We start from the raw sequence: 13,828 nt of genomic DNA on the forward strand, positions 1-13,828 counted from the left end.
TTTAGAAATCGGAATCAAAATCATAACCTTGACTAAAGGTTTAGGTTCACGTTTACCGAAAACTTGAATTGAAACCGAAACTGGTGGTTTAGGACCAATTCATGTTATTTGAAAAAATACTTGCTACCTAAATTTATTTGGCCAATTTAGAGTCCAATATCAATAATAAGCACCCGATACCAACAACCCCAATTCTGATCCAGCAATCTATTGTCCCGTCCCATTAATAAATCTAGACTTCATAACTAATTTAAACACTAGACCAATCTGATCTAATCAATAATGAGATTTTTTTCATAAAATTTGCATCATTTTTCTTTGTCTATGCACATGATAATACAATAAATTTCTTACCTTTTTCTATATTCATTTTCATATTTTTATATAGTCAATCGTATAACAATGAGTGCTTGAGCGTAACTAAAAGAACTAAAACTATAATAGAAAAAAACTAAAATTGGAATCGGAATAAAATGGAACTAAAACCAGATCGGAACTAGAGGTTCAAGAACTATAACTATAACTATCCCTATAAGGGCCAATTCAAATTCCACATTTTAGAAGAATCGAAATCTGCGATTCTGAAACTATAGCCATGTCTAACTTGAGACTACTGCTGAGTTCAGTCACAGAAATAGAGAAAGTAGGAAGAGAGAAAAAAGACAACAACTTCAAGGAAACTAGAGAGCTCTATTTTTATTTTTCCCCTCATATATTTCACATTTTGCAAGGGAAACTATTTTTTATGAAAGAGTGAGTGACAACAAGTTAGTTGTCACAGCCAAAAGTTTATGTTGTGACAACATTTTAGAAATTTTATTTGTCACCTACGTAAGTATTGACAAAAAAATTATTTCATTAATGACAATAATAAAGTTGTCATAAAAATTAATAATATGGGACAATATGGATTATTGTCATTAAATGACTTTGTTTATGACAATATTAGGTGTTGTTGTTAGATGTTATCAATAATTTTCATACTTCTAGTAGTGGCCTTATAGAAATGTAACGTAACAATCTTTCTAAGACTGAGGAAGTAGTACTAGACATTAAGGAAGTGCAGCTTTCAATTATAGTTGCCTTTCGCTTGTTAATTTTCGCCATTACATCCTCGTAAACTGAGCAACTGAATAACCGCCATATGATAAAGAAATGCTCTTTCAAATAATAAGACCTAATTTTTGTACTCCATTCATCATGTTATGTATTTATCAGTTTTATTATTTTTCCAACTAATCATAATTGGTAATTGTAATATTAATGATAAGTCAATTGTGAAATAAAGGAAAAATATATATGGTAAAATTTTTTAGAATTAATAGAGCTTGATTTTTGTTTTGAATAACAAAATAGCTATTCATGATGAGCTAATTGATTTTTTCTGGAACATTGTTAGTGCTATTAATAAACTACGATTGTAGGTTTTCAGGCATTGCTCAAAAGAAAAAAAGAAAAAAAGAAAAAAAGCCCTTTTAGCTGCAACTAAGGTTATGACTAACCTTTTGTAAAATGGCATTTAGATGGTGGTGCATCATATTTTTCACAACATTATTATTAAAGTAAGAAATTTAGTAAGATGAAATAATTTTATGTGTAGAAGATATTCATCCTTTTTCTATCATTTTCTTCTACATTTAAATCTTTTTTTAACAGTTTCACCATTTTGACATTGACATGTATAACTAGATTAATCAATTATAAAGAGCTCCAAGATGCCATATGATAGGAATTAAGAAACAAAAGAGAAAAGACAAGATGTTAAGATATGGTATGAATACCTATTAAACGATTTTGCTATATAGCCTAAATTTTCGTCCAATAAAAAACCTTATAGTTACTCGGTTAACAGAAATCAAGTCAATTCTCCCAATTTTTCTAAATTGAGAGCTTACATTAAAACTACCTCATCTCTCTCTCTCTCTCTCTCTCTCTCTCTCTCTCTCTCTCTCTCTCGTGAGTAACTAACTTCGACATAGGAGGCATTTTACTTCACAAAAAAGTGTCAAACTTGTTATGGATAGTACTTTAATACCCAATTTCCTAAGCTTAATCATAGAACTGTGTATTGTGTGGCACCAAGCTGACAGGTGCCGAATCTGTACAATAATAATTACTTGCTCAAATTAAATACAAATTCTGTAACTAGTGGTAAGCAAGGTCGAATCCACACGGATTGGAAAAATAAAGATTAATGCATGACGACCACAGTCACAAGAGTGTCCTGTTCTTAAATGATACATGAAAATCATGGGAAATTAAATAAATCTATGATTAAATTATCTATGCCTCCATGCTTGCAAAATATACTTTACAAGGAAACGAACAAAGTAAGAGATTGCAAAAGATAAACGCATAGCTCTTTTAGTTTAATTTATTAAAAGCTTGAGTGATAGTCCCACACAGAAAATTGTTGAGAGACTGAGGAAGAAATATTTTGATGAAGTCTCAAGATCGAAATTGATAAACTGGTTAAGAGAAGACTTTTAGAATTCTCTCCACTGTCAGGTTTAGGGTTCAAATCCTGAACCCGGTAGCTCGAAGTGGAAAGGATGTGAGGAGGAGTGATAGAATAAAAAAAAAGTAATAATTAAACTAATGGACAAGGAATTTGTTAGTGTGAAAAGCTACAATGAATATTAGTGCAATTTATAGGGGAGATAAGATACCTTTTAGTTTTGTGTTCCTTGGGGTTTGTAACCATCACTTTTATAATTTCCCCCATCACTTTTACTGTTCTAAAGAAAATAAAGTTAATTTACATAACTTATACTATGAGGACAAGTATAAGAATCAAAGGATCTTTTTTTTTCAAAAGACTAAAAAGGAATGCACTCAAAACAATCTAGTGGAGCAAAGTACGGTTCTGGCAAAATTTTTTTGCCCGCAAGTGCTATATCTCATCCAACAACAGAATAGAAGATGCAAAAGGCAAAAGTTAACGAAACACAAGATCTAACTATTTATTCTTTTCTTCAAATATACTCCTTCGATTCCAAAATTATAGTCGTTTTTCGGGAATTCAACTTTTTTATGAAGAAAATAATCATTATATATGTGTGTGAGATTAATCTTTTCTATGCCATTAGTGTATAAAATTTTTTTAGAAGAGTGAAATTATATGCATGACATATGTGCAAAAATAGAAAATTTAAATTTAAATAGAGATTATGTGTCAAGAAAAAAATAAAATTAATATGTTAAACACCATATTTGCATCTTATTGTTTTATTAAAACATACTCCTTGACCAATTCATAATTGTTCTTCAGAATCCAACTTTTCATGAAAACAGAGAATTATGTGCGTGTTTATATGCGCCTCCAACCCACCAAGTCAGATAGCTATTGAAAAGAGTTTATTTTACGTATTTTTAAGTGCATTTTATTAGTTAATTTTGAGTTGATTATTTAGTTTTATAATTAAAATAAAGAGGTTTTTGGTAAAATTATATATTTTTGGTAAAAGTGGATAATATTGCATTTCTATTGATTTTAATGGTAAAAACTTCATTTTTATGCAGGAATGATGATTCAATCACCAAAGGATGTCAAATGAGGTGAAAAATAGAGATTTGGTGATGAATTCAAGTGGTAACAAGAAGAATGAAGTGAAAAACGTTCAAGTGAGGAAATACAATACAAGTCAGTTTTGATACTCTTTGGTATTTTGACCATATCTGGAGGTACACTTATCGGATTGAGGTGATCTTTATACCATTTTAAAGCTAAGAAAGAGACCTACAATTCGTATGAAGACATCGAAATCAAATTCTGCCATTTTCATGGATAAAAAGTCGGAATACAAAAGTTGCATTCTGTGGTCGGAGGTTAAAACAGAGGTTTGATCAGGTGTTAGTATTTCGATCATATCTCAGGTTACAAAACTCCGATTTGAATTATTTTTGAAGTATTGGAAAGCTAACTCAAAGGGCTACAACTTTTGTGTTTTGTACAAAAGCCAGTTCGGCCTTCATCATGGAGAAAATCGCAGTTGAAATAAGGCTAGAGTGAAAATGCGAGTAGAAAAAACGCGAGTTGATGCCGCGTTTTGAGTAGGCGCGTTTTGTAGCCGAAATTCTGCAATTTGCTCAGCCATTTCTCTTGTGTTCATACCACTTTCCAGTTATAAGATGCAAGGGAATTCGATGCACATGCTTCAGAAGACCAAAGGGCAAGAAAGGTGGCTTATTTTCAAATAAAAAATATTGGTTATTGACTATGATAACAAAGTGGAGATTTGGGAATCAAGGGTTAGAATTTGACTTGGAAAAATGAAGCCTTTGAGTAGTTTTTATGCAGAGACATTGAGAGAGGTCGGGAGATCCATACGTAGCTAGTATTCTTACTAAAAAAACATATTCTCTCTAGCTTGAAACTTGCAAAGGGGCAATTGAGGTTTCATCTTGTAATCATCTAAGTTCAAGACAAAGGAGATTTTTGGAAGGTTTCACCATATCTTGGCTAAGACTTTCTTTACTCTTTTTGTATTTGTAATTCATGATGATTTACATTAATGAAGTTATGAGTATTTCATCATTCATGAGTAGCTAATTTCCTTTATCTAGGGAGTAGATGAAGCTTATGGCCAAGTGATATGAAGTGATTGTGATTTATACTTGTTATATCTTGTTTTAACTTATCTACTTGTGTATGTTGGATTACTTGTTATTGTTTGATCACCAATAGCAGGTTTATAGTTGTTTTTACTCATTGAGAAATGGTAAAAATAATGGAATGACATAAGTAGAGCTTGAGTAGTATATTCATGAGAATAGAAATACATTCAAGTGGATGAAATCTACATTTCATGTATGCACAAAATAGATTTAGTATTTACCAAGAGATTAGGAAAAACTAATCTGTTTTAACCCATTATTATCATGAGAATGTGATTTTGGTATTGTTGGAAATGAATTCTTGGTTAAATAAGAGTAGTAACAAGTGTTAAATTCATTCGTTTTTTATCTTTTATGTCATAAGTGGAATCTACATCCCTAGATCTTAATATTTAGTGAATTCTACTCCTTTTGTGAAATTGCATTTATCTAGTTAAGAATTTTTGTAGTTGGACTAATTTCTGAATTTTCTGCTCAAATTTATTGTGAGTCTAAATAATAGAATAAATTAGTATCTAATAATTATGTTAATTGCTCCTCGTGGGATCGACCCGATACATACCCAATATTACGATTTAGGCCTGTATACTTGCAGTAAAACGGGTATAATTCGGAATTAAACTTGCACTTAAAGTAAAAATTCGTCAAATTTTTGGCGCCGTTGCTGGGGAGCGGCAATATTAGAGCCTAATCAACTCTATTAATTTAGACAGATTTATTTTTTTAGCTGATTATATTTAATCTTATATCGTAATCAGTTTTTGACAATTGAAGTTGCATAATATCTCCTATTTCTATTTGTAGTGTATACACTGGGCGTCTCGGGAAGTTACACCATTCGATCCAGAAATTGAGAGGACACTACGTAGACAAAAGAGGCATCCACCTCAGCAAGAGGAACAAGAGATTTGGCAGCCAATAGAGAAAATCTTAATAGAGCTTCCATTTGAAGAAGAAATGGCAGAAAACGAAGCAAATAGGCGAGTTCTACGAGATTTTGCTCTACCGGGAACACAAGGATCTCAAACAAGTATAGTAAGGCCTACGGTAAATGCTAACAATTTTGAGATTAAACCATCACTTATCCAAATGGTTTAACAATCTCAATTTGGAGATAATGCAGTAGAAGATCCTAATTCACACTTAGCTACATTTTTGGAAATTTGTGATACAATTAAAATGAATGGAGTTAGTGATGATGCTATAAGGCTAAGATTGTTCCCATTTTCATTGAGAGATAAGGCCAAACTTTGGCTACATTCTCATGCTCCTAATACTATCACCAGATGGGATGATTTATCAAGAGCATTCTTGAATAAGTATTTTCCACCAGGTAAGACTGCTAAGCTAAGAATGGATATCACTAGTTTTAGCCAATTGGAAGGTGAATCATTATATGAGCCATGGGAAAGGTTTAGAGATTTGCTTCGGAAATGTCCACATCATGGACTGCCGGAGTGGTTAATCATACAAACCTTCTATAATGGTTTAGTTTTTTCTACTAAAACTATGATTGATGCAGCTGCAGGTGGAGCTTTGATGGGTAAATCACCCCAAGAAGCTCAGAATTTGATAGAAGAAATGGCCGCAAATAACTACCAATGGGCCAATGAGAGAGGTAATACAAGACGTCACGCAGGTATGATAGAAATGGACACTCTCAATATGCTGAGTGCTCAAATGAATAATGTGATGAAGTTGCTAAATAGACAAGGTGGAGTTGGTCCAAGTTCATCTAATGCACATGTAGCGTGTTGTTCTATATGTGGAGGTGAACATGATACTAATGAGTGGGTTGATTCTGAGCAGGTACAATTCGTCAATAATTACAATCGTAATGCTCAAAATAACCCCTACTCGAATACTTACAATTCGGGGTGGAGAAATCATCCAAACTTTGGATGGAAGGATCAAGGAAATCAACCAAGGCCAGCCAATCCACCGGAATTTCAATCAAGGCAACAACAAGCTGAAACTAAACCTGGTTGGGAGATTGCAGTGGAAAAACTCGCAAAGGTTACGTCGGACAGATTTGAGCGAGTAGAAGGAAGATTGGACCAACTCACTACAATGTACAGGAATGTAGAGGTCCAAATTGGTCAAATTGTTAGTTCTTTGAATAATTGAAATCAAGGAGAATTACCTAGCAAAACGGAGGTTAATCCTAAGGAGCATGTCAAAGCCATTCCTCTTCGTAGTGGTAAACAATTAGAAGATCCTCCAGTGGTGGAAGTTGAGAAAGATGAGAATGAAAAACAAGAAGAAAAGCAGAGGAACCAAGAGGCGATAGTGGACAAAAATAGCCGTGAGAACTAAGAGAAAATCAACCATCATCTTCCGCTACCATTCCAATACCTCCTGCGGTTCCATTTCCACAAAGATTAAAGCAGAATAAGTTTGATAGAGATTTTGAAAAATTTGTTAAACTTTTCAAACAATTGCACATTAACATTCCTTTTGCCGATGCTATTTTGCAGATTCCGTCTTATGCGAAATTTCTCAAGGAAATCATGACTAGAAAAAGGAAGTTGGAAGACTACGAAACAATAGCATTAACGGAGGAATGTAGTGCAATTATTCAAAATAAGCTACCACCGAAGTTGAAGGATCCGGGGTGATTTTCTATACCTTGTACCATAGGTAACGTTGATTTTTCTAAGGCATTGTGTGATCTTAGTGCTAGTGTATCATTAATACCTTTAACGGTGGCTAGACAATTGGGTTTGCATGAGTTTAAGCGCACTAATATTACTTTTCAACTAGCGGATCGGTCTATTAGATATCCATTGGGAGTGTTGGAGAATGTATTGATAAAAGTTCAAAAATTTGTCATTCCAGTGAATTTTGTGGTGTTAGATATGGAAGAAGATATATTTATGCCAATTATTCTAGGTAGATCATTTCTAGTTACTGCAGGTACTATTATTCATGTAAAAAATTGCAAGCTTAAGTTTCAAGTAGGTGAAGAAGAGATAGAATTTAATTTGAATGAAATGGAAAAATACCCTTCTTTTACCGATCATGCTTATTCTATTGGCACAATTGATAAACTAACCCAAGAGATGAGTCAAGTCAACTTTGACTTCGATCCTCTTGAGTATTGTTTAATGAGTTTAGGTAAGCAAGAAGATGTTTGTGAAGAGATTGAAGAATTGACCAAGTATTTGGATTTTCAAGTACCTTATAAAAGGGGTAATTTGTATGAAAGTCATGGCCAAGGAAAAGGACTTTCACCACCTTCAGAAATTGAACCTCCAAAGTTAGAACTCAAGCCACTTCCAACTCATCTAAGGTATGAATTTCTTGGAAAAAATAGCACTTTACCTGTAATTGTTAGTGCTGACCTTGATGATGAGCAGTGTGCAAAGTTGTTAAGAGTTCTAAGAAGGCATAAGAAGGCAATTGGATGGACAATTTCAGACATTAAAGGTATAAGTCCTTCTATATGCATGCATCGAATTTTGTTGGAGGACAATTGCAAACCAGTGGTGGAAACACAAAGAAGACTCAATCCAAACATGAAAGAGGTGGTAAGAAATGAAATTCTTAAGTGGCTTGACGCAGGTATAGTTTTTCCTATCTCCGATAGTGTTTGGATTAGTCCAATTCATGTGGTACCAAAGAAAGGTGGAATAACTACAATCGTGGGAAAAAATGATGAATTGATTCCATCTAGACTTGTGGTAGGGTGGAGAGTGTGTATTGATTATAGTAAGTTAAATACGGCAAGAAGAAAATATCATTTTTTCCTACCATTTCTTGATCAATTATTGGAACGAATAGCTGGATATGAATTTTACTGTTTTCTTGATGATTTTTCAGGATATAATCAAATAGCTATAGCTCCAGAGGATCAAGAGAAGACCACACTTACGTGTCCTTATGGCACTTTTGCCTTTAGAAGGATGCCATTTGGTTTATGCAATGTACCTGCGATTTTTCAACGTTTGCATGATGGCTATAATTTTCAGAATTATATGAGAAAAATTAATGGAATGATATTTATGGATGATTTTTCTGTGTATGGTTCATCTTTTGACCATTGCCTTCATAATTTGGAATTGATTTTGCAGAGATGTGAGGAAACAAATCTTGTACTGAATTGGGAGAAATGCCATTTTATGGTAAAAGAAGGAATTGTCTTAGGACACAAGATTTTCTCCAAAGGAATTGAGGTGGATCAAGCCAAAATAGAAGTCATCGAAAAATTGCCACCCCCAAGCAATGTCAAGGGGATTAGGAGTTTTTTAGGACATGCTGACTTTTATAGACGTTTTATTAAAGATTTTTCTAAAATAGTAAAACCATTATGTGATTTATTATGTAAAGATACCTTTTTTCAATTTGATGACAATTGTTTGGTTGCATTTGAAAGGTTGAAGAAGGAATTGATTCTGGCCCCAATTATAATTTCGCCCGATTGATCACTACCATTTGAATTGATGTGTGATGCAAGTGATTATGCGATTGGAGCAGTTTTGGGACAAAAGAAAGAAAGCCGGTTGCACATCATTTACTATGCTAGCAAGTTGCTAAATGAGGCACAACTCAATTATGCAACTATAGAAATAGAGCTTTTGGCAGTGATATTTGCTTTGGATAAATTTAGATTTTACTTAGTAGGATCTAAAGTTATTATATATACGGACCATGCGTGTGAGAACCCTAAAATTTTCATATTTTCTTAGCATTTTATTTATTCTTACTTTTCTTTTTGAAAATGAAAAGAATTTGTTATCTATCACTAAGGAGGGGTTTCATTTCATATATATGAACGTGCGTTTTTGTGTATTAAGTATTTTCGTGTGAGTTTATATATATATATATTCATTGGAAGTACGGACGAACACGGCGTGTGAGCCTGGAAAAGAAATTTTTCTGTTAAAATTGCTTGGTACCAAATCCGGCCGAGAATCTGGCCAGTTTTTGGCCGGATTGTTGGTCGGATTGTTTGAGGGTTTTGAAAAAAAATGTTTGGCCACTGCCTTGAATCCGGCCAACTGGCCGGATTGTGACGTCACCTCCGGCAACCAACTTTGACTGGCTGCTTTTTCTTCCTTCTTATCACCTTTTTGGCCCCAAAATATCTCATTTTCTTCCCTGCTCAACCGTGCATCAAGAGAGGAGAAAGAAAAGCTCTTCATTTCCAACTTCAATTTTTTTACTTGGATCTTGATATTTCACCGATAGATTTTCAAACCACTCCATACAAGTGCTAGTTAGAAAGGGTTTAAGAGATTGGTGGAGTGATTTTTGGTGGAGGAACTCTAAGCTATCATCTTTCCTTAAGTTTCAAGGTAAACTACCTAGAAATTTCCTTTTACTCCTAATACTTGCAAATTAGTGGATTGGAGAGGTTAAATGCGTAGTTTTGTGGCTAAGTTTATGGTTTTAAGTAGAGGTATAGTGAATTTCAGTTTTTATAGCAAAATTTCTGTCCTCAAATGATGATTAATGTTTGGGCATGATTTGGTAGTTGTTATGAGCAATTTTGAGCTTGAGAATGTTAGTTTTGCTTGCCTTCAAAGAATTTCAGCTTTTGTAGCAAAATTTCCAGTTTTAGGGTTTATATTTTGATCCTTACTTGGTTGCATTTGAAGGATATTGTGGTCTTAATTAAAGGTGCTTTATAGCTTGTGATTTGTGGGGGAAATTGTGGTGAAATTGAGGAGTGAATTGGTATTGAGGTTTGGTTGGAAAAGTAAGGAAAAACTAAGGGAAGTGCTGTCAAAATTTTCGTAAGAGCTCCTGCGCAGTCTTGGGAAATTGAGTTCCATTTGTTGCGTTTTAAACTAGACTCATAGGGCTATAAACCGTGTAAATTTAAACCCTGTTTCTGTCTGTCCAATTTATGGTGATTTTTCAAAGTTAACTGAAAATTGTATACCTGTTCTGTCTTGTGATGGTTAAAGCAGTAACTTGAGGCTTAAATTAGACTGACTTGTGTTCTGAATCTTAAGATGGTGTTTTCTGGAAAGTTATAGCCCTTTGAATGTATTTTCTAACGGTATAAATTTTATCAATTTTGGACTTACAAAACTTGAGATATGATTTTTCATATAGGGTTGCGTGAAACTGGAAAAATCCTGTTTTCCTAGTAATGATCTTACTTTCATTTTCTACTTCAAATTTGGAGTTGGTCAATCATTATAGGTAGGGTTTTGAGGTTGTTCATGCCTTTAAGACCAATTGTTACCCTTTTCACTCCGAAGTCGCATTTTCTTTGCATTAATGGTTCATTTGGATAGGCACATGACTTGTAACTGAGTTTTACTTGCAAATTCCATTTATCAGGTTTTAGAGTCAAGTCTTAAGTGTTTACCTTGATTGTTCTAGGAGGTGCCGGCGAGTAAAGCCACACTTGAAAAGGAAACTTTTGAAATTATCCTTGTTTGATCTGGTGAGTGTGCATTGTTGCTTAATTGGTTCATCTATACTTGAAATTTGTAACATGGATAATTATGAACTCTGTTATTATGAATGAGACGAGGGTGTACTTTATCACACCCGTTCTCTTGCCTGTGTTGTATAAACTGAAATTTATTACTTGCACTTGTTATGAACTTGAACCTGTTACTTGCGCTTGTCGTGATGTCATTTGGAAGTGTGTCCAACGACCTTCTTGTTAAACCTGAGCTCAACCTCATGGGGAGTCAATTAAATCGAGCCAGCCAGGGCTTGGTCGAGGTATTTGACAATCCATGAGTGCCTGTTCTTAGAGAATCCTTGAGTATTGAGACTCTTGATTCCGGTATACTCGAGTATTATCACCTCCATTCTTGTTTGGCGTTGGGGCCCGGTAAGGGGGTATGAATGGTGAACGGGATTTGGCGTTAAAGCGGTGTTCTACTGGACTGGTTTTCTTTATTTGAAAGTTGACGGAGGGTCAACGTAGTCGGATCAAGTACTGCAATGGGAAATTGGCTCCTGAGAGCCATCTGTATCCTTTCTATCTAGTTGTTTACTTATCTCCTTATTTGGTACACTTATGTGATTAATCGAGCATGAAGTTCCTTGGTCCTTGACTGTTATTATTTTTGGTACTCATTGAGCTTATAGCTCACCCCGTTTCGTTATCCTTGTTTTCCTTACAGGAAAATCTTTTGGGAACTATGATGTTTGGAAGCATGAGTTGAGCTAGTTATATATTCTTTTGTATAGCTCCTCAATGGATGGAAACCTTGAATGTATTTTGATCAGACAACTCCCTTTTGATTTGTAAATTTGCAACCATGTATATATATAAAAGTGTTTAATCATGTACATGTGTTACACTGCTCAATGTGTTCATTCTTTAGGGCTACATGGAGTTTATTGAAGTTACTGAGGTTTCGGACGGGTATAGTATTCAAGCGTGAAAAAAGAAAAAAATTGGCAGGGGTTTTCGACAATATTATGGTTTGGTAAGTTATTTTAACTTGGTGGCTTTCCGAATTGTTCGCTTTCTTTGGTTTCTATCACGCGTGCTATGAGTTGTGAGTGTTTTGACCCCGTAGTCCCGGCGAGAGTTGGGCAGGCGGTCCGCCGAACCCTTTGGTTCGCCTTAGGGGGAGGTGGGGCTGTCACAGATGGTATCAAAACCTGCTTCGCGTGGTCTCTGCGTGGAGTGAACTTGGGCCAAGTGGTGTTATGGTCCTGACTACGTGAATGCGTACAAATGTTTAAGTGCTCTTTTGGGCATAAGCTTTGGATCATGAAATGTTATAGGTTTTAAACCTTTATCATGGTACTTGGAGAGAATAGATTTGTAGGTCAGGTAAGAATCTCGATTGCAGATGAATTACTCTTGGGACTGGCCAACCCGAGTTGTGAAATTATCTTATTTTGGGATTCTTGTACCCGACTACTAAATAGATGAGAGTCTAGGTTAGAGATCGCTTAGGCCAATTAGGAATTTGATTTTCGGAACTTCGTGTGATATATTAAGATTTCATTAAGTGTGATTAGTCCTGATTAAGATATAAACTATGTATTCCTGTAGGTTATGGATGGAGCGAATGGAAAGCTTTTAGCATGATGTTTTATACTTCTGGGCCTAGTTTGTCTAGTGTGACAGGTTGTCGAAACCTGCACAATAATAAAACCTGCTCAAACTAAAGGTAATTTCTGTAGATAGTGATAAACAGGGTCGAATCCACAGGGATTGGGGATAATTTATTTCTTTTAGAGCCCGAAGTATGAGGGGTTTTTGGAGAATATAAAATAACTAATTAACTAACTAATAAAACAACTAATAGAAATAAATAGAAATTAATCAATAACCAATATGACTCTAGCCAAAGGTACAACTTTTCAGACACGGTTCATGCAACTGATCATCGACGCAAAGATAATTCAATTACTCATTAATAGATTGGTTATGGTTGCCATACACGCGATGAACAACCAGCCTTTCCTTAATTTGTCGCTAGTTAAGGTACGACCGTTAACTATTTCTCTAACCAAGAAATAACCCTAGGTACGACCATAGGATTTAATTACTTGACTGCATTAATAATTAGAAAAGCCCAACCCTAACCAACAAACACGCTACGAGGGTTTGTTTAAATTAGATCATACGTTTCCCTAACATAAAACCAATCACGCTAGTCGCCACTGGTATTAATCGATAGAACAATTACGGATTCAATCAATTAATATGACAGTAGATTATTAGGTTAATTCGAATATCGGACCCTTGACATTCAAATAACAAAACAATCATAAACAATTAAATCAGGAAACGTACAAATACCAATAAATAAAATAATTAGATCTCACAGATGTTCGGAACCGAGTCCTCAAATTGACCTTCGACTAGAAAAAATGAATTAGTTCATCTTCATGGAGGAAATCCCATGTAAAATTGCAGAAGTAATTATTCTAAAACAAAGCTATGTTTCCGTCCTCTCCCGAAGAAACGGAAAAAGGGCAAATAAATAAACGAAAGAATTAGACGAAACCAAAAGAACGAAGTTCCCTCTTCTAAAACAATTGCCTAACTTTTCTCCGTGGTCCCGCCGGATATGGAACAAGCACTGCCAAAGCTCCCTACGCTTCTTTCCTTCCAAAGCTAAAATGACTCAATGCTTTCCCGTGGTCCCCACTGCATATTCAAAATCAAAGTACAACAGGCAAGGACTCTTGATGTTTCCTCTTTCTCTCGTCTTTCACTGCTCTTAGGACTCTTAGTACCCAAGACATTCCCAATCAGCCAAAAGAAATACAATCC

The 13,828-nt window shown here is 34.7% G+C and overlaps 1 non-coding gene across 1 annotated transcript; it reads right to left on the reverse strand.

Moving 5' to 3' along the window:
• Nucleotides 1–5,961: 5,961 nt before the first annotated feature.
• LOC113776635 lies at nt 5,962–6,068 on the reverse strand. The gene has a single exon (XR_003469123.1). It is a non-coding gene; the product is annotated as a small nucleolar RNA R71 (small nucleolar RNA).
• Between the last annotated feature and the right edge of the window lie 7,760 nt (nt 6,069–13,828).

The sequence above is a fragment of the Coffea eugenioides genome, chromosome 6, assembly GCF_003713205.1.
Source record: "Coffea eugenioides isolate CCC68of chromosome 6, Ceug_1.0, whole genome shotgun sequence".
Taxonomy (NCBI): Eukaryota; Viridiplantae; Streptophyta; class Magnoliopsida; order Gentianales; family Rubiaceae; genus Coffea; species Coffea eugenioides.